Raw genomic sequence first — 20233 nt, 5'->3', positions numbered from 1 at the left:
GAACTAGATATCCATTTGCAAAAGAATGAAAGAGGATCTATATCTCACACTCTATACAAAAGTTAACTCAAAATGAATCAAAGACCTAAACATTAGATCTAAGACCATAAAACCATTAGAAGAAAATGTAGGGAAATATCCTATAAATCTTATAATAGGAGGTGGTTTCCTAGACCTTACACCCAAAGCACAAGCATTGAAGAAATAAATAAATAAATGGGAACTCCTCAAAGTTAACACTTTTGCGCATCAAAGAACTTCATCAAGAAATAAAAGGCAGCTTACATAATGGGAAACAATATATCATTTAAAGGTCTAGTATCCAGAATATATAAAGAGATCGTTCAACTCAACAACAAAAAGACAGACAACCCAATAGCAAAATGGGCAAAAGACTTGAACAGACACTTTTCTGAAGAGGAATACAAAAGACCAAAAGGCACATGGAAAGATGCTCAACTTCCCTGGTTGTTAGGGAAATGCAAATCAAAACCACAATGAGTTATCATCTCACACCCACCAGAATGGCCATTATCAACAAAACAGAAAACGACAAGTGCTGGAGAGGATGTGGAGAAAAAGGCACACTTATCCACTGTTGGTTGGAATGTCAAATGGTACAACCACTGTGGAAGGCATTTTGGTAGTGCCTCAGGAAGCTAAGAATAGAATTGTCATATGACCCAGCAATACCATTGCTAGGTATTGACTCAGAGGACATGGGGGCAAGAAGACAAATGGACATTTGCACACCAATGTTTGTAGCAGCATAATTTACAATTGCCAAGAGATGGAAACAGCCAAAATGTCCATCAGCAGATGAATGGCTAAACAAGATGTGGTATATACATACAATGGAATATTATGCAGATGTAAGACAGAAGAAAGTTATGAAATATGTAACAACATGGGTGAACCTTAAGGACATTATGCTGAATGAGATTAGCCAGAAACAAAAGGACAAATGCTGTATGGTCTCACTGATATGAACTAACATTAATGAATGAACTTGGATAATTGCAGTTAAGAGCAGAGGTCATCAGGAAATAGAAATAAGGTAGATATTGGGTAATTGGCACTGAAGGGATACAGATTGTACAATGAGACTGATTTTAAAAATTCAGAAATGGATAGTACAATACTACCTGATTGTGGCACAATAATGTTAGAACGCTGAATGAAGCTGAATGTGAGAATGATAGAGGGAGGAGCCCTGGGGACACAAATGAAATCAGAAGGAAAGGTATATGATAAAGACTGAGATGGTATAACCTAGGAATGCCTAGAGTGCATAATGATAGTGACTAAATGCACAAATTTAAAAATGTTTTGCATGAGGAAGAAATAACATGTTCCACCCATGTGAACTATTATTTTTTAATGTATGTAGATGTTTATATTTAATAGCATACATATTTATTTGAAAGCATATCTAAAGTTATTGAATACTATTTTCATTGAGTATTTTCTTAATCAAGAAATTAAACACATCACTGCCACATGACAATCTGCCAAATTTGGAGCATTTAAAAGGGGTCCCTATATTTGTGAATGTGGGAGCTGCAACCAGAGGGGAAAACCAAGGTCAATATTGCAATAACCCTATAAATACGTGCAGAGGAGCCTAGGCTGGGGTTGTAGAGCAAGAGGCCAGTGGCAAAGGAGGATGGGCTTATATCTAGCAGGATGCTGAAACAGCCCACTCATTTAGTGAGGTCCATGTCTTGGAATCATGTTTATGAAATACCCACTTAATTTGCTAATTTAAGAAAAAAATTATTTGAATTCATTTTTCATATTGCATTGACTCAGCCTGCATTTGAATGGTTAGCACCATCCGATAGAAATGGAGGTGCCAGCTTATTTTGTGCTTCTTGATTCTGAGGGAGAAAAGAATGATACACTGGGTGTGATGCTGGACGCAGCACCCAATGCTCATTTCGTAAGTGAGTAAAGAGGCCAGTCAAGGTGAGTGTTGAGCACCACTATGTATTTCCCAGAAGTGGTGCCTCCATGTGACCCTCTAACTGGACCCTTCCATCTCTCATGTAGTTGTTCTTGCAAGCCCGTTTTCCCTGCCAGATTTTAGATGACATGGTCCGGGACTATGTCTGCCTTCTTTACAGCCTTATCTCCTGGGGAACTGGACACGCTCAAAAATATTTGTTGAATGAGTCTATGAATGGATGAATACATTAATAGTTAAGTGTGACTTCGACTGTACAGAATAGTGACTGAATCATTTTAGGAAGAGTTTAAATGTGCAGATCACTATTTATTAGCTATGTCTATTCAATTTTTTTCTCTGTGGTGAGTTCTAGAAGGTCGGAGTGTTAAATAAAATACCTACATTTTTCCGATTATAGAAGCAATATATGGGCTTTGTAAAAAAAATACATAAAAGAGACAAAAAAAAAAAAAAAAGAAAAGAAAGAAAAAGGTAACCATCCCTTATAATCACATCTCCATATCCCTCCTGGAGCATATTCTTCCAGCCTTTTTCCTAAGTGTCTAGAGAACTATGTGTATGCTGCTTAGTCTCCAACTGTGCCCCCAGAAGGCTGGTCCTCTTGCTTCCTGGCTTCCCGTAATGTTCAGTCAACCGGAGGCAGCGGCAAGAGCAAAGCTTGTGGAAAGAGAAAGAAGTCAGGATATTTCAGACCTGCATCCTCTCTGGGCAATTGCTTGTCCTCCCTGACTTCACATCACTGCTGGCTTCCTCCTCCCGGTTCCAGTTCTAGCCACAGCCTGCAAGCATGAGCCCCCCATTTGTTCATCAGGGCTTTGGGACTGTAGTGGCTTCCCACTGTTGCTAGTCTGGGCGTCTCACCATCTCCTGTGCGCTCAGTGACGTTTGCCCACAGCTCTTGAAATGGTCCCTTCACTTAAGCTTCTTTATAGAAACCATATGGGATGAATTCTGTTTCCTGCTGAGACCCTGATTGAAACAATGCACATCTATATTTACATAAACAGGGTCATGCTACACATTCTATTTTATAACCTGCCTTTTAAACTTAACAATACTCTATTGTAGAACTCTTTTGGTGCCCGTAAATGTTGTACTTCCTTATTATTTTACTTGATAAGATTTTCAAGAGGATTTAATTAAATTCCACAAATATTTATTGAGTCCCTACCATGTGCAAGGCAGACTCTCTGCCTTAAGGAGGATACGGCACTGTGTGGGCCGTAAGACAAATGTGGAAATAACAGGGCAGGAAATCCGAGGCGTCATAAAGGAGATACCAACAAGGAGACGTAAGAGTTCAAAGGAGAGTGAGAGGAGTGGGGATGGGGGGGATCGGAAAAGGCTCCTTGAAGAAGCTAGCGTCTTTGATAGGCAAGGGGGGCATTGAGAAAACTTAAGCCAAAGGGGAGCATAGAAAGCATCTCAAGCAGGGAGCCTGAATACCCATAGTTTTTCAAGCAGTGGGGTGTGGTTTAGCTGAGCAGAACGGTGCATTCTTCTAGTGTACTGTATTCATACCTCTGTAAAGTAGTTTTCTGGGATTAATGTGATTTTTCTCTTTCCCCTCTAGACTGTAATCTCTTTGAGGCCAGAGACCATTCCCTTACATCATTTTCTAGACCTAGCATCTGATAGGGGCTCCAAATGAAAGTTTGCCAGATGAATGGAGGGACTATGGTGGGAACGGAAACATGTTGCCAGGTCTTGGTTGGTCGTGAGTGCCAGGCCGAGTGGGTGTGGGAAACTCTGGACTTGGCATTCCTTATGTGGATGTTTCCTCTCTTTTCTCAAAGACTCAAAGTTTAAATGCATCATGGACATGAAAATGCTTTGTGGGTCAGGGATAGGAGGTACAATTTCCCTTCATAGGAGTTGTTGGGAGAAAACACCCAGTGCTTCTGGTTTCCCAGTTAACGTTGACCTGGAAACCTAACAGCAAGGAGTTTGCAGAATGAGAGTGTGTCTTCGAAATGGAGGACAAAACAAGAACTGAATTTCACTCAATATTGAAAAATTCAGAGAGCCACCTCTTCTCTACCCCCAGCATCCATTCTCCTCTGGCCAATAAAAGGACAGCCTGAGAGCACCAACTTTCTGTTTCAAACACTGTCTTTCTCTCTTATCCTCCATATTCTACCTATTTTCTTCTGTTTGGTGGCTAAGAGTATTGACTGCTGTGCAAGGGAATGTGGCAAAGTTTGGGACACTTGCACAGTATTTGTGCATTTGGTAACTATGTGTAGATGACGGTAGTGTAGCAACAGCATTAACAAAACAGAAGCAGAGACAGATATGTCTGGGCGTGGAAAGGCGCTTGGCCACACAATGATCATCTTTAAAATGGAAATGGTAATATTCACTCTTATGGGGTTGTAAAAATAAGGGAGAAAAAGGGCAAGTAGAATCACATAGGTAAGCGCTTGGCACGCAGGGACTCATTATATTTTATTCTCTTCCTCCCTACCTGTCTGTCCTCTATCTTTTTTATTCCAAAATCCTGTGGAAAAGACATTTAAATTTCTCTGTGAATAATTATTTATTAAAATCATGTATATGAAAATTCCCTTCAGAAGTATATGAGCAGACAACCAATTTGGGAAGATATGTAGTTGGGGAGAAATCGGGTTTCTCTTGCTTTCAAAATAATTTTTTGTTGTCCTTTCATTCCCAATCCCTTGGAAAAGGAGGAGGAGGAAGAGGAGGGGAAGGAGAAGAGAAGAAAAGTATTCGCCATCTGATTTCCATTGCTGAAACCAGTCATTTGGCTCATGAGTCACAAAATGTGTGGTATGTAAGTGCCCCCCTTCCCCACCTCTAAGCATACAATATGCTTTTCAGAGAGGAGAGGTGCTTCACATGAAACCAGTGTGAGCTAATGGAACACTCAGGGTGTCCAGCTACAATGGTCTTATAAACATTCAGGAAAATCTGTCGACTGTTGAAAATCCAGGTTCTAAATACTGTTTACTCCTGAGTAATTTGTAATTCCTTTCCCAGCTCAAATGTCTATAAACGTCTACAAAGTGTTATATAAACACTCATTAGAGTTTTACAAAAGTCCTTTGAGCTCCACGTGATTATCTCCATTTAGCAGTTTGAGTAAACTGAGTCACAAAAGTTGAAAGATCTGTTCAAAGCTATGCCGTGAGCAAAGGCAGGGCAGCAGGGTTAGAACTGAGACTTCCCGGCTCTTCATTTGGTAGGTGGTTCTGTAGAATGTGCTTGGATTACGCGCATCTGGTTTCTTAACCACCGAGGGCCCCATGGCACCACTGGCCTCAGTTAGCAACTCTTCACGCACAGCCCTCTATCCCTCCTGATTGATAGGTACAGTCCAGCCTGTCTCCTGGGATTGACCGAGGTCCTCTGGCTACTGAAGCACCATTGTCCAAGGGCAAAGGCTCCATCTGGAAAAGGCAACCACAATATGTGTTCAACAAACATGCATATCCTTTCCTCCCTGGGCGGATGGTCTCCTTTGGTCCCCGAAACCTAGTTATAAGGACCCACAGATGGACAAGCACATAGACCAGCAAAATAGGCTTCCTGCTTTTCCATTTGTTGACCAACCAAAAATAGCCAGGGCTGGGGGATGTAGTGGACATTTATTGGCTTTTACTGCTCTGAATTTGAACCTACCTCTTATATTTGGGCTCCACCATGCACCAGGGAAACAGAAAAGGCCGACTCCATGCTCTCCTAGACCCCTGGTAGCAAGGGTGCAGGCACAGGCCCGAAGCTTGGTCAGCTGGAGGCCCTTTCCTTAGACTCAGTCAGTTAGTGAAGCAAAGAAGCACAAGGACTTTGCAGACTCCATCTGGCAGTTGGGCAGTGGAGGCCCTAACACCTCACCTGTATTAGTGGTGATGCCAAGGGGCTGGCAGAGTGGTCAGGGCTCCAGAGAGTAGCATGTCATCAGGTTGTTAATATGACATAACTTTGGCTGTGGTTAAAGCTGCCTACCCCGGTGTGCTTTGCTTCCTGCCCATTTTGCAAAACTTCTGGGTTGATTTGTGAGTTATCAGTTATCCTTCTAACTAATTCCTTTCATGGTGATGTCCACCAGAGTCAGGAGTTTTGTTTGTTTGTGTCTTGATGGCACATGCTGGGGAATGAGAGGTAAGTTCCAAAAGCTAGGATGTGACTATTGCTAAAGCAGAGTCAAGGAATATGCCATGGTGTGGAAGGGCTCAAAAGGTAGGAAAGTGATTCTTGATGGAGGTCTAGCTCCTCTTTCTCCAGCAGCCCTGAACTCATAGCAACTCTGCCCACCACCATCACGTCACTTGTGACTGTCCTTCCCGTGGTCACCAGGGCCAACATCATGGACATCATTACCCCCTGTGCCAGTGGGAAGCTATTATGTACCCCAGAAAAGCCATGTCCTTTATTCCTCATTCAATATTGCTGGGTGGGAGCTTTTGGGTTATTTCCATAGAGATGTGGCCCACCCAATTTGGGGGGTACCTTTTGACTAGATGGTTTCCATGGAGATGTATCTCCACCCATTCAAGGTGGGGTCACTTACTGAAGCCTTTTTAGAGGGAACCATTTTGGAAAAAGCTTCAGAGCCATGAGAGCGCACATACCCAGAGACTTTGGGAGATGAAGAAGGAAAATGCCCCCTTATGAAATGAGGAAAGAAAGCTAGCAGATGTCACCATGTGCCCTCCCAGCTGAGAGAGAAAGCCTGAATTTCATTGGCCCTTTATTTGGAGTTAAGGTATCTTTCTCTAGATGCCTTAATTTGGACATTTTTATGGCCTTAGATCTGTAAACTTGCAACTTAATAAATTCCCTTTTTAAAAGCTGTTTTGTTTCTGGCATGTTGCATTCTAGTATCTAGCAAACGAGAACATCTCCCCTGTCACTATAGCCATCATGGCCACGACCAAAGGTGGCTTCAAGGTGTGTCATCTCTGATCCTCCTCTAGGCTCCTCGCCCTGTCCAGGGTCCTTGTCCTGTGGTTGTGGAGTGGACACAGGACTGCCTGCTGCAGCAAGCAGAGAGTGGAGACACTGACTGCCACAGAGTCCTGTGCGCTCTTGTCCGTCACACGGCTCCAGCTTGGTGATGTGGTGGTACCCATCCCGGGGCATTTAGAAATCGTCAGGAAAAGTGTTTTTAACTATGTTTTTATTGTATTACAACATAATAAAAACTAATATTGGTTGAGTACTTATTATACATAATCTCATTTAATCTCCCTAATATATATCCCTTTAAAGAAGATGATAGCTCTAATTTCTATATGAGGCAACTGAGGCACAGAGAGGTTAAGTGACTCACCCAAGGTCACCCAGCTCAAAGTGGTAAAGACAGTCCAGTGCTCTTTACTACTATGCCATGGTACCTGTGTAGGTGTCTATATGTTACTGGGTGGTTTCTAAGCTGATTATATAGCAAAATTCCATGAAAAGGTTGTTAAAATACAGATTTTTAAGGTTCACACCCAGAGGTTTTAATCCAGTAGATCTTGAGAGTGTGAGGGTAGCAGCTTGGAAATGGAAGTTTTAACAAGCATCCCAAGTAATTTTGAAGAAATCTGTCCATAAACAGGCCTTTGGGAGCCACTAGCTGATACAAGCCCATATGTAGCTGCTCCCCCCTTCTGTGTACTTGACAGAGAATGCTTGGTGATCTCAATACTCTTTCCTGCCAAGCCCCGACTTGGCTTTAGAATCCTTTTCAATGTAGTCAGCAATTATCTGTCCTTTGGCGGTGGCTTCAGGACAAAATCCATTTGTCATCCACAGCCTACAGTATCCAGGAAAGATACTGAGGAAGTTGAGTTTTATCACAGGCCACAAATTCAACAAAGAAGGAAAATAATGCGATATTTCTGTGTTTTGAATTTCTTTCTACCATTTTTCTGGGGGGATGCAATTTTGGAACTTTTCATTTATAATCTGGAGAGGGTGGATTCTTATTTCTAAATCACTCTGTTAATTAAGGTCATATTAGCTATTACAACATGAAGTCCAATCAATAGCAAAGCATGGGGGAGGGCTTCTGGTTTGTGCACTTCATCAGGTTCCAGGCTGCTGGAGGGCCTGCCATCCTCATATGTGGCTTCCAAGATCACCCTGGGTGTTAACATCCAGCTCACAGATGGAGAGGAAGACAGGAGAGAATTGCTCAGGGAGTCTTTATAGGCAGATGGACCAGCACCCATGCCATTGACCAGGCCCAGTCATATGGCAACACTTAATTACAAGGGAGTCTGGGTAATAGACCCTTGCTTGCCCAGGAGGAAAGGGACATGGGTTTGCTGAATAGCTAATCAGTCTCTGCCAGAGTTTCTCTGAGAGCTAGGTGGGACTGTGGGTTCTCCCAGGAGGGGGTATATGAGAACCACTGTGGGTGGTGCTTGGGCCAACCATCTCTTGTAACTCAAGAGTTGTTCCATATTGAACGATTAAAATACATTCAATGGGGGCAGTTTCCAAAATTTGAATAATGAAGCAGCATGAATAAAAATGCTGTGGAATGTTCTCCACCATTTTAACAATCCCTTGCCATATTTTTGGAGTTCTTTATATTTGTGACTTTCGAAGGAGACTGTCCAGCCCACCCGTACCTTTGTTCATGAGCTGCTCATCCCCCAAATTGTTTCCTTGGACTCTAAGGAAAATCTGATCAAATCTGTCTTGGCCATCTCTGTATTCTGAAATTGAGACAGGCGAGATAAATGAACATTTCTGGCCTCTGAGCAAAAAATCTGGGAAATAAGAAACCCCCTAAGGTCCCATCTTCCTAAACGACACAAGGATGTCAAGACTGAGCTCACAGGACTGTAGAGAGGTTTAGGTGAGTCAGTGCCTCACATTTTGTGAGCATCAAAACTGGCGGCTGTTGGATTTCTAACTTCAAAGTCAACGAGGCCATCCACGGGAGAGTAGACTTGTTCAGTCTTCTTGGGTAGGATTTATGCCTCTGGATAAGAATATATACATTTAAGCTCAAAGTGAAGGTGTGGGTCAGGTGAATGCTCTTCCGCTAGCCCACCCACTGCAGTCTGCAGCTGAAATCTCCCAGAGTTCTCCCTCAAAACAAAACCTTGTGTGCTTTCAAGCCCTCACCTCACGGTGACTCAGTTTCTTCACTGGTAAAAGGGGGTTGCCACTGCAGTTCTAAACTTGTTTGTCAAACACGTTGAGAGCCTTGAAATAAAGGTGGTATTTAGTGTGGGTTCAAAGTGTTATGTGATTATTTTATTGCCCCTTTTACTCTTGAGATTCTTCTGTTTGCTTGGCTTATGAACCCAAGCCAGAGCCATAAAATCACTTTCATGCAAGCGCTTTCACACACATCGTGTACCAACTGCACTTTTCAATCAATGCGAAAAATGCTCAGGAGGCTGAGGGTGGAGTCGAGCAGAACACGGAGACCAGCAATTTCTGCCTAATTGAGGCCCTGACTATCCACTGTCACTGAAGCTGTTCTGTGGAGGATTTTTTTTTAGCCATCCAAGTGACCAGCTTCTACCCCATGAACTGAATTAGCTTGCACATGCTGGATCTAATGGCTACAAAGGTCCTAAACAACAAATCAATCCTGTTTCTCAATCCATTGTACTTTATTTGTGGAGTCAGGGGCTAGGCCTGGCAGTATTCTTTCTAGAGATGCATAACCTAAAACCAAAGGAAGAAAGAAGTTTAAATCTGAGAGGCACCTGCAAAATTAGTTGGTGTAAACACTTAGCCAGGGTGGGAATTCCTTTTACAGCATCCCAAGCAGATGGTGGCCCAGCCTTTGCCTGCAAACACTGGGCCAACCCTCCCTGTTAGAGGGGCACCCCGTGGTCATTGGGTGGGTCTGGTTGCAAAAAGTTCTGCCTTAGGAGGAACTGAAATGTTGACTCTGCTCAGGTGAGTCCCACGGAATACCTGTCTTGCATGGCAGGCACAGAAGCAGGAAGTGGGAAAGGCTGAGGTTTCACTGAGAAAGCATCAGGTTGTCCCATTCTTCTTTCAGCCCCTGAGAAGGGAATGGGAGAAATGCAGGATCCGAGGCACACTTCTGCTCAGATTCTTCCCGAATTGGGTTTTACAAACCATGGCAAATAGTGGCCCGTTTAAATGAGACACGGCTTGGAGTTAATCTATCAAGATTGAACCTTAAAGGGCAGCATCTTTGTTACTGTTTTTATGCTGTGCCGCCTACTTTCAGTCAAGATAAGAAACTTTGGGCCACTCTGTTAAAGAAGCCTCTTCAGGATCTGTCTCCACTAGCAGGAACTTAAATCGAATGATCTAGTTCTCAGACTCACTAAGTAAATCATTTATTTGATTGCCACTTAATAGAACCCTACTGTGTAAACAGCTCTGCAGGAGAAGGGGATTCAGATCCCCATGCCTGAGAAACTTACAAACTCTTTAGGGAAATGGGGAATTACACCTGGACGAAACCACTGTCACCTAATGCTCCTAGCCATCCCAGCTGGAAGTCCCAGCTTAGGATAGGGAGAAGACAAGCTGTCATTTGGGGCCTCTATCCTTCCCCCCTCTTCATTGGTCTTTGGGCTACACACACACACACACACACACACACACACACACACGCCCCTCCCATCCCCCTCCACCCGGGAAACAACTTCTTTTGGCCAGACAACACACTCACCCCATGCCCATGGACAGGTAGAAATGAGTGGATACAGGAACACAAAGCAAATCGCTTGACTCTGAAGGAAAGATCCAGCCATGGAGAGCTGGTTCTGGAGTTAGACAGAGGTAGTCAAACCCTGGGGTTGGTGACTGGATCCTTTGTCGGCACCCCATGGTAAATACTCTGTAAATTTTAATGGAATAAATGAATAAATAAATAAATAAATGAGTGACTGAGTCTGGAATCCACCATATATTTATACCTGGTCCCAGAGTATCCAACTCCATTTTTTTTTTTCCCCAACTCCATTCTTACTCTTCTAGGTTGGGAGCTTTAGTCTAGCTGGTTGAGGAAGGGAGTTTTTAAAAATACATTTTTATTGACCAATCTTCACATACATACATCCCATACATGGTGTACAATCAATGGCTCACGATATCATCAATAGTTGCGTATACATCATTTTTAAGAACATTTGCATCACTCCAGAAAAATAAATAAATAAAAAAAGAACTCATATAACCTGTACACCTTACTCCTCCCTCTCATTGACCACTAGTATTTCAATCTACCTAATTTATTTTAGCCTTTGTCCCCCCTATTAGTTATTTATTCTTTATCCATACTTTTTTTTTTTAACCTATCTGTCCATACCCTGGATAAAAGAAGCATCAGACACAAGGTCTTCACAATCACATAATCACACTGTAAAAGCTGTATCATTATACAATCATCTTCAAGAGTCAAGGCTACTGGAACACAGCTCAACAGTTTCAGGTACTTCCCTCCAGCCACTCCAATACACCATAAACTGAAAAGGAATAGCGATATATTGCATAAGAATAACCTCCAGGATAACCTCTGGACTCTGAAATCTCTCAGCCACTGGAGAAAACATATTTACAATCGGTAAATATTCAATCTCTCTTTCTTCCTTCCCCTTTAACTTTTTGGAGGAAGGGAATTTTAAAAACCAAAAAATTCAGGGGCTTGCATCTGTCAACCATGGGTATATCCTCAAACCCTTTTCCTGAAAGTGGTTTTATAGAGAAGAGGATTCTAGAAACAAGGTCTTATGGGATACTCTCTCTTTTAATCTCTCGAAGATAGACAAGAAGGATTTATTATTATCCACTTAAGTTGATCAGTGTCCAAGAAAATCCAGCAGTGAGTGCACTAATATTTAGGTAGTTCCTTTTAGGGGGGAGCCCAAAGCACTAGGGAAAAATTTTGTATTCATAGTATCCATATGAGGCAAATAGATGTCAAGAATTATTATTCCATTAAACAGACAGAGAAACTAAGGCCTTCATTCATGGGGCAAGTCAGGAGTAGAGCTTGGGGGAGAGGCCAAGCCTCTCTGTGCCCAGGCAAGTAGGTGAGTTGCACACGAACATCCGGTAACGTGGGTCTTGGGAATTTGTCTTCCCTGAAGTCAGTTTTCCCCGGTCAGTGCCTTTGCAGGAGTCAGGTAATGGAGTTGGACCTAAAGGCATCTACCCCTTTGCCCAGTTCTTTCTCACTCCCAAGGAAGGGAGGAGACTGGAGCCTTCACAGCATTGCCCAGCTAGCCCACAGCCTCTTTACCATTCACTTTTTTTGAGGGCGAGGGGCAGACCATGCATGAGTGGGGAATCAAACTCAGGTCCTTGCCATTCACTTTAAAAAAGAAAGTATTTTTATTGTGATAGCTTCACACACATACAGTCCATCCAAAGCATACAATCAAAGGCTCACAACATTATCACATAGTTGTGCACTCACCGCCATGATCATTTTTACATCATTTTTGGCCGTTCATGTTTGTCACATACTCTTCATCCTTGCTGTGATCTCTTTGGCCACCAAGAAACACTTCACCTTGCCCCACTGAGTACCACCCCCTGCTCCCTCCCTCCTGCTGTATCTGCTGGTAGTCTCAGTGTTTGCAGCTTCACAGTAGCATTTTTTTTTTTTTTTTTTGCTGTACGGCAGGGCCACATTTCATTATTTTTCCATGTGAGTATCCTGTTATTGCGGCACCATTTGTTGAATTTTTTGTTTGTTTGTTTTGCTTATTTGTTTGCTTTTTGGGAAATACATGGACTGGGAATTGAGCCCAGGTCTCCCACATGCAGGCGAGAATTCTACCACCGAACTACCCTGGCACCCCCTCACAGTACCAATTTACAATTTCTTCAACCACTCTCCTTCCTCGCGGCCTTTCCTTAGCCATACACAGGGCACTGCTTTTGGAGCTCAGAACTACCTCACTTCAAACATGTTTAGCTTAGAGTTCTTCCACTCTGACTGCAGACTCTTCACTCCTCCAGCCATTTGTCAAGAACTCCTAGAATACTCACCTGCATCTCCACTTTAGGCCCAAAGTCAGCCAGTTTAGAGCCTGCTTTTTTGAGCACCTGGAACGCCTTCCTCCCTCCCCTTTGCTCTTCAATGAACATCATGTCAATCCCAATAGTTCTCATTGTTCATAGTTTCCAAAAACCTATTTACAACTAGTCATATTTCCTGAGCTTCAAACTCACTGACAGCTCCACTGAGATGGTCTTATAAACACTGACAATTCAACACATTGAAAAATCTGAATTTATTATTTTTTTTAATCACAAAACGTGCCCTCCTGCCATGTTCTCTTTCTCAACACAATGGCTCCACCATCCACCTGGCAATTTGTTCAAGCCAAAGACCTGGGGATCATCCTTACTGGGTTCAGCTCTCTCGGTCATCCAGGTGTTCCTCAGATCTGCCCGTTTCTCTCCCCTCACTGCCAATTCCTTCCTTCAGGTCACCACTATCTTTTGCTAGCATTATGGAGACATCTTCTTAATTTGCCTCCTCCTCAAGACTTGCCCCATCCAATCCATTTTCCAAAATGCAGCACGAAGGATATTTCACACAGATCTGATCATTTTCCTGCTTAAAACCTTGCAGTAACTCCCCTTTGCCCTAAGATAAAAGTCAGATGCTACCAGACTTCCAGCCACCTTCCAGGCACCTCTGCCACCCTGCCTTTTCCTTGCACTCCAGTCTCATCAGAGCACTTTCCTTTCCTTCAATGTTTTTTTTGCTCTCTTGCCTGGGAACTTTGCACATGCTGTTCCTTCTGCCTGAAATGGTATCCCCTTCCTCACTTTCACCCTTCACCTACCTTGGCCTGGTCAACCCCTAACTTTCCTGCATGTCTCGGCTTGGAAGTTCCTTCCCCAGAAAGCCTTTCCTGATCCTCAAATCCAAGTTACCAATATGTGGTATATACATACAATGGGCTTTTATTCAGTCATAAAAAGCACTGAGGTTCTGATCCATGCTGCAACATGGATAAATCGAGAAAGCATGTTAAGTGAAAGAAGGTAGACACAAAAGGATAAATATTGTTTGATTCCATTTATATGAAATATCTAGAATAAGGACATGCAGGTTAGATTCGCTTCTCACCCCATCATGAATTAGAGATGGTTATTATCCCATTTCACAGATGCAGAGACAGATGCAAGAGCAGTTGCACACACCTATAGCTACTAAATGGGCAGGTGGTCTCACAATGCCACATCACAGTGAGCCTCCATCGGGCCGCGCATTCGAATCAGCCTTTGAAAAAATCCACAGGCCTGTGGCCTGAAGCAGGAGAGTTTTTGTAAGGAGGGAAGAGTGAGAGAGTTGACAGGAATTTGTATTCCTAAAAACCTGCACAGGTGGTCCTGACTTGCAGGACCGAGCCCCATTAGGCCATTTCACAGCGGCCTGTTTTCTTGCCCACCGTGCAATGAACTTGCCGAGGATGGGGAATGGAGCTCTGGTGCTTGTCCTTTTTCCTCAGTGCCCCAGACACGTCTTGGCATGTGGTAAATCCTCAATAACTATTGAATGAATGAATACGACTTCACTGTGTGCTTTCCGAACTCCCGCAGTCATAGAAAGATCCAGAAAACCTTGCCCACTGGGCCCACAAATTCACAATTGTTCCCCTCAGCTGCCCACCCCACCTCACAGCTTGACTTCCTTCCCGGTTGGATTTTCCTGCTAGCTCTGAGCCCTGTCCCTCCCCTGCCCCCTGGCTCCCAGCCAATGACCTGCCACCACATTAATGACAACATGGTCACTTGCAGCAAGATGGCTTCACTGGCCTCCCCCCTCCCTTTCAAGGGTTTCCCAATCTTCAGACTTTCTGAATGTCTATTTTCAGGGCACATCGGAAGCAGTGCCCTCCTGCTGCCCTCCTGCTGCCCTCCTCCCCCTGTGCTCCAGGGACAGCCCCATCCCGATTCCAGGCCCATACTATCAGTCACCACGCACTCTTTGGAAGCCTCCTGGGTTCCCTCCCCTCCGATGTCCCCTGTTCCTTCCCCTCCAGATCGAACCAGGTGCTCCCTCCAGAAAGCCTCTTTTTCTTCCTGCGTCTGTCTTCCACACCCACCCTCACCACATCAGGCACCCAAGTTACCTCACAGTGAACTTCCTCCGACCATCCCACCTGCTCCTCACCATCTCCCACTCTGATAATTGCACTCTCCTCTCAAAACCTTCTAGGGTTTCCAGCACACCAATTGGAGGGCACTAGGGCAGTCAGGATTCCTCACCAAGAGACCCAAAGCCACCTTTCAAATGTTCTCTTTTCTACTCCAAATAGGCCTCTTACTTCAACATCTCCTCTCTCTCTCTCTCTCTCTCTCTCCCTCCCTCCCTCCCTCCCTCCCTCCCTCCCTCCCTCCCTCCCTCCCTCTCTCTCTCTCTCTTTCTCTGCCTTTCCCACTTCCATTTCTCCCGTCAAAACCTTATCTCATCTTAAAGCCCAGATCAGGAGAAGCCTCTTCCTTGAAGCTTTGCTGGCCTTTCCAGCAGTCACATGGGCTCCCCTTTCTCTGAATCTATTCAGCAGTTTGTTTCTGCTGCTCTCCGGACCCTCCCCATAAACTGTCTTATCTCCCACCTAGACCATGAACCCCTTGAGGACAGGATGGGGTCTTCATATTCTGAAAGCATTTCAAACACTGACTTGCACTTAGAGAGCCTTCGAACACTGTGTGATGGATGAGGGAGGGGCTACGGTTCCTCCAAGCTTCTCCCCACCCTGCTGAGGCTGCCACGAGGCGTCCCTGGCTACGTCTAGGGTGGTCCAGGCAGAGCTGGCGTTTCACCCTGCAGATCTCCTGCAAAGGCATTGGTGGGCAGCCAGGACCTGGTGGTATAGCCTGACTGCAAGAAACTGAGAGCAATGCTGCTTTTCTCCAGGGCCCACCAGGGCAGTGAACATCAGCCTTCTCCAGGCATTGGCACAGCCCAAACCGACCGACCGCGCTGCCCTGGGACCCAGGGCCGTGATTCAGGAGCGGCACCTCCTGTGCCTGCAGCCTGCACTCCCGCCCTTCCCCAACGCCCGACCCTGCTGGCCTTCTTAGAGCATGAAGTGTCTCAGCTGCCCTCCTGCTCCCCAAAGAGGTAGGAGGGAGGAAGAAAATCATGGACCTTTCAGAGGCTGGGAGAACAAGCCTTTCAGGGGACCTGCTCAGTTATGGGAGGCTTGAGCAAAAAGGCCAATAAAACTGGCTTTATTTGCAATGTTCCCACGTTTGTTGTTTTGTTGTCCCTTGTCTGTTTCCTCAGAGCAATGAAAAAAAACAAAAATGGAAAAAAAAAAAAGCAACGCCTCTGTTCTAAAGATGCATGAACTTTCCATCTCACAGGCTTTTCTCCCTCCTCCGTCCCCACCAGATCTGCCCAGCCTAACCCTCCAGCTTTCGGATTCCTCTCCCAGACTGTGTTTTCCAGCCTAATTTTTATGGCATTTCCTTGGATTAATGGTTAACTTATTTTTTGCCCCGCTCACCCCCCACCCCACCCCCAGTATCAAAGAGTCTTTTGAATAACTATTAACTCTCTGGTTAACACAAAGAAACATGTTAATTATCTACGAGCCCTCTGGCAAGAAACTTAGTCTTTGCAAACTTCTCCCCGGGGCGGGAAAGCCCCCACCCCTCCTCTGGTCCGCCTGCAGCTGACCTTCAACCACACCTGGGCCCTGACGCTTGCACAACCCTGACCGGAACCTATGACAAGGGCTTGGACCACTCCAAGGTCAAACCCTGATGGAACCCGGGGGGGAGGGACGCCGGCGGTGGGCGGCGCCGTTGGAGTGGTGCTCCATCCGGCCGCCGCCTCTCCAGGACCCTGTAAAGAGACCCGGCTAGACTTCTTTTTTTAAAAAAAAAAAAAAAAAAAAAAAATTGTTTTGCAAGTGAGGGCTGATCTATTGTGCATTCTTTGTTGCTGGGAAACGTGGAGTGGCTGTACAGGCTGTTCTTTCTTGGAGCTACAGTTCAAAAGTGCTCCTGACCCAAACACACACGTGGCGTAATCCTGAGCTCCCTTTGTGTGGCGCTGGAACGCTGGAGGAGGCAAAAAAACAACAACAACAACAAAAACCAACTCCCCAGAGCAGCAGGGAAGAGTAGCTGGGATCCACCGGGCAGAGGCAGCAGCTCTGGACTCGGCAATGCAAAGGCTCCCACTTCGGGAGAGATGACCGCCTTCTGAAGTTAGGTGGCCGGTGCCTTCTGGGGAGGAGGAGGCGGCAGGAGGAGGAAACAGGTGGAGGGAAGCCCCCAACGGGGCGCACCCCCTCTTTCCCCCAGGAGAGTGCGGGACAGGCTCAATGTCCAAAGGGTAAAGAAGCATCTTGGAGAAAGTGCCCACTTCATTCACAAAACAGATCTGTGGAAGAGAGAGGGAGGGCAGGGGACAGGAGGGCTGTTTTCCAAATTCTTGTTCAGTTTGGCTTCCTCTCCTTCTCCACCACCCCCACCCCACCCCCTCTTCTTAAATAAGACCGGGGGTGGAGGGGAGAGGTTATTCTTCAGAGAGAGGAATCAGGCACTGCCAGACTTATTAGGAAAGATATTGTTGGGATTTTGGCAAGCGCGTGGGGCCGTAGCAGTCTCACATTGTTCCTCTATGAATCTGGTTACTGTCAAGCTCTGCGCTAATAGCTCTGCTGCCCTGGCCTCAGTTCCGCGGCCTGTGCAGCTGCCCGGAGCGCCTCCACTGCCCCAGATACAAACATTTCCACATTAGGCAGTCTCACGCTGCTTGCCGTCCCCGTCCCCCTGCAGTTTTCCCTCGGCAGTGGAGGGGGAGGCTGTCCAGTGACCTCAGGTGACCCCCGCGGACTCGCTGGGATCCGGCTGCCTGCCTCCAAATTCCGCAGGTGCACTCGCGCTTTTCTGGGTCAGCCTTGTGATTTGGTGTCCAGGCACTTGGCAAAATTTAGCCTGAGTTCCTCCGTGCTGCATTATTTACACAGACACCCTGGGGAACACGTCAGAAAACCTGCTGCCTCTTGTTCATGAGCTGGTTACTGCATTTAGCACCACAGGCTGGGATTTCATCAGCCTGGGCCCCTCCAAAATGTTTTGGTGACTGAATCTTCGTTTTCATCTCTAACCCTCTCCTTTTAAACTGGCCCGACGTCTGTTTTGGACGTAAGACTTTGATCATGTTACACCACCACCGCCGCCGCCCACCCCCAGCGTAGACCCACGTTGTCAAACGTGGTGGTCCCTAAACCGCACGGGCTATGGAGCAGGTAAAACGTAACTGGTCCAAACTGAGGTGTGCTGTAGGTGAAAGGCACACGCTGAATTTTGAAGATTTATGAAATAATGTAAACATTTTTGTGAGTGTGTTTTCAGATCGATGGCAACCTAGATAAAGTGGGTTAAATAAAATGTTAAGATACATTTTATCTGCTTTTAAATGATCTTTGTAGGGGTGGGTGCTAAAAATTGTTAACTCAGTTATGCAGCGTGCGCTGTGCTTCCGTTGGACAGCGCTGCTGCTGCAGCACGGGGCTCTGTCTCTGCCCTACTGCTCCCTCTGCCTGGATGCCCCCTTCCTGTCCCCCCTCTTCCCTTCTTTCTCCCCCACGAACTTGCAGTGTTTTTTCAGGATTGAGGGCTGGCATCCCATCGTGAGAAACCTCTCAGGGAGAGCAGGGACCTTCCCTTCTCCCATTGCCGCCTTAGCCCATTCTTGGGCTGCTTGTCTGTCACTAGACAAGCTCTGCTCCAGGGAAGTCTTTCTGTCCAGAGCAGAAGCATAGGAATGCGTGTGTTTTGATCCCAACACTCGCAGGTGACCCTAGACGAGTGGAGCAGTTAAAATCCGGTTTTATTTATTTTTCCATTGTGAAGGTGTGATAAATTATTAACCAAAGTCACAATGCTTCGGTTGCAACTATTGGCATTTGAAGGTAATAGCGAAGTCAGGGTTTCAGACCTGCTTGATAATGTTTGAAAGAAGTCCTTTAGAAAATCTTATTTATTAAGAGTACTAGTATTTTACATAAACTGAAAGTTCATGTATAACAATTTTATTCGCTCTACATCCCAAGTTTATGGAATGGCTCCACTGGCCAGAGGCTCTTCAAAATGTGAAGCAAAAACTTCAACTTCTAAGGCTCTAGAAGCCTCTAGATGCCTCACACTCTAATATGATAGCTGGGAGCCACATGTGGGTGTTACCACTTAAAATGTAGCTCGTTCAAATCAACATGAGGTAGGTTTAAGTGCAAAATAATACTGGATTCTGGGGATGCATGGGTGGTTCAGTGGTAGAATTCTCACCTGTCATGTGGGAGACCCAGGTTCGATTCCCGGCCCATGCACTTCCTCAAAACAAACACATAAGCAAAGCAAACAAAGGAAAAAACAAACAAACAACAAAAATTCAACAAATGGCACTGCAATAACGGGATACAAACATGGAAAAATAATGAAATGTGACCCTGCCATACAGCACGTGCACACACACACACAAACATTGGATTTTGAAGCCTTCTTACCAAAAAAGCAAGAACATAAAATATCTCATTAGTAATTCTTTTATATTGATTACATGATGCAGTACAGTATTTTGAATTAATTGACTTAACGGTATTATGGAAACCAATCTCACCTGTTTCTTTTTACTTTTTTTAACATGGCTATTTGAAAATTTAAAATTATATATGCAGCTCACATTTGTGGCTTATGTTAGGAGACAGCAGTGCTGGAAAAGAATCATGCTTTATTTTTTGGGAGTACTTAAAGATGGATGTGAGCTTTCAACTAGGTTTGTAACAGCTTAGGATCCTGGTAACTTTTACTCCGAGTCTTCCTGCCATGTCATAAAACACCCACCCAGTTATGTAAGTTTGAATTCTGGTTCCTTCACCTGGATTTTACCCAGAGGATGCACCTTGGCTTACCAGGTACAGAAAGAGTCCCCACTGAGCTCTCTTGGAAAGTCTCAGGCCCTGCAGAGACTTGTCAGGCAGTAATTACAGATGTGCATAGACCCTCCTGCTTTCAGATACTTGGTCATAATTCTTTACCTTTACTAGGCACCAGAGTGTGATGGCCCCTTAACCCAACAGAGAGAAGACTCGGCAAGCAGATAACCTTGCGTTGACCTGTTAGCCGGATTGCCCAGCACCTGCTTGAGGGGCTGTGATTTATTCCTTTGGAAAGAGAACTGCAAATTGTGTCTCCAGGCCATAGTCCAAGTCCTTGCTACTCCTTCCCAGGTTCTGGAAGACAGAATGGAGGTGTCTAGAGAGTAGGGAAGTGGTTTCCACCTGCATTCATTTTTCCAACACTTCAAGCAGTCCCTAAGAAGTT

The 20233-nt window shown here is 45.1% G+C and overlaps 1 long non-coding RNA gene and 1 other non-coding gene across 2 annotated transcripts in view; both read left to right on the top strand.

The window, feature by feature from the left end:
* The window catches only part of LOC143689464 (uncharacterized), a 45741-nt gene extending 40982 nt beyond the window's left edge, over positions 1–4759 (top strand). The window contains exon 3 of the long non-coding RNA XR_013178798.1: positions 4657–4759. This is a non-coding gene — a long non-coding RNA (uncharacterized LOC143689464). The remainder of the gene's footprint in view (positions 1–4656) is intronic.
* Positions 4760–19168: 14409 nt separating this feature from the next.
* On the top strand, positions 19169–19239 carry TRNAD-GUC (transfer RNA aspartic acid (anticodon GUC)). The gene has a single exon. It is a non-coding gene; the product is annotated as a tRNA-Asp (tRNA).
* Positions 19240–20233: the final 994 nt, after the last annotated feature.

This window comes from Tamandua tetradactyla, chromosome 7 (genome assembly GCF_023851605.1).
Source record: "Tamandua tetradactyla isolate mTamTet1 chromosome 7, mTamTet1.pri, whole genome shotgun sequence".
NCBI classification, from domain to species: Eukaryota; Metazoa; Chordata; class Mammalia; order Pilosa; family Myrmecophagidae; genus Tamandua; species Tamandua tetradactyla.
Note: the sequence above shows the minus strand (reverse complement) of the source record. Positions and strands in the feature narration are given on the sequence as shown.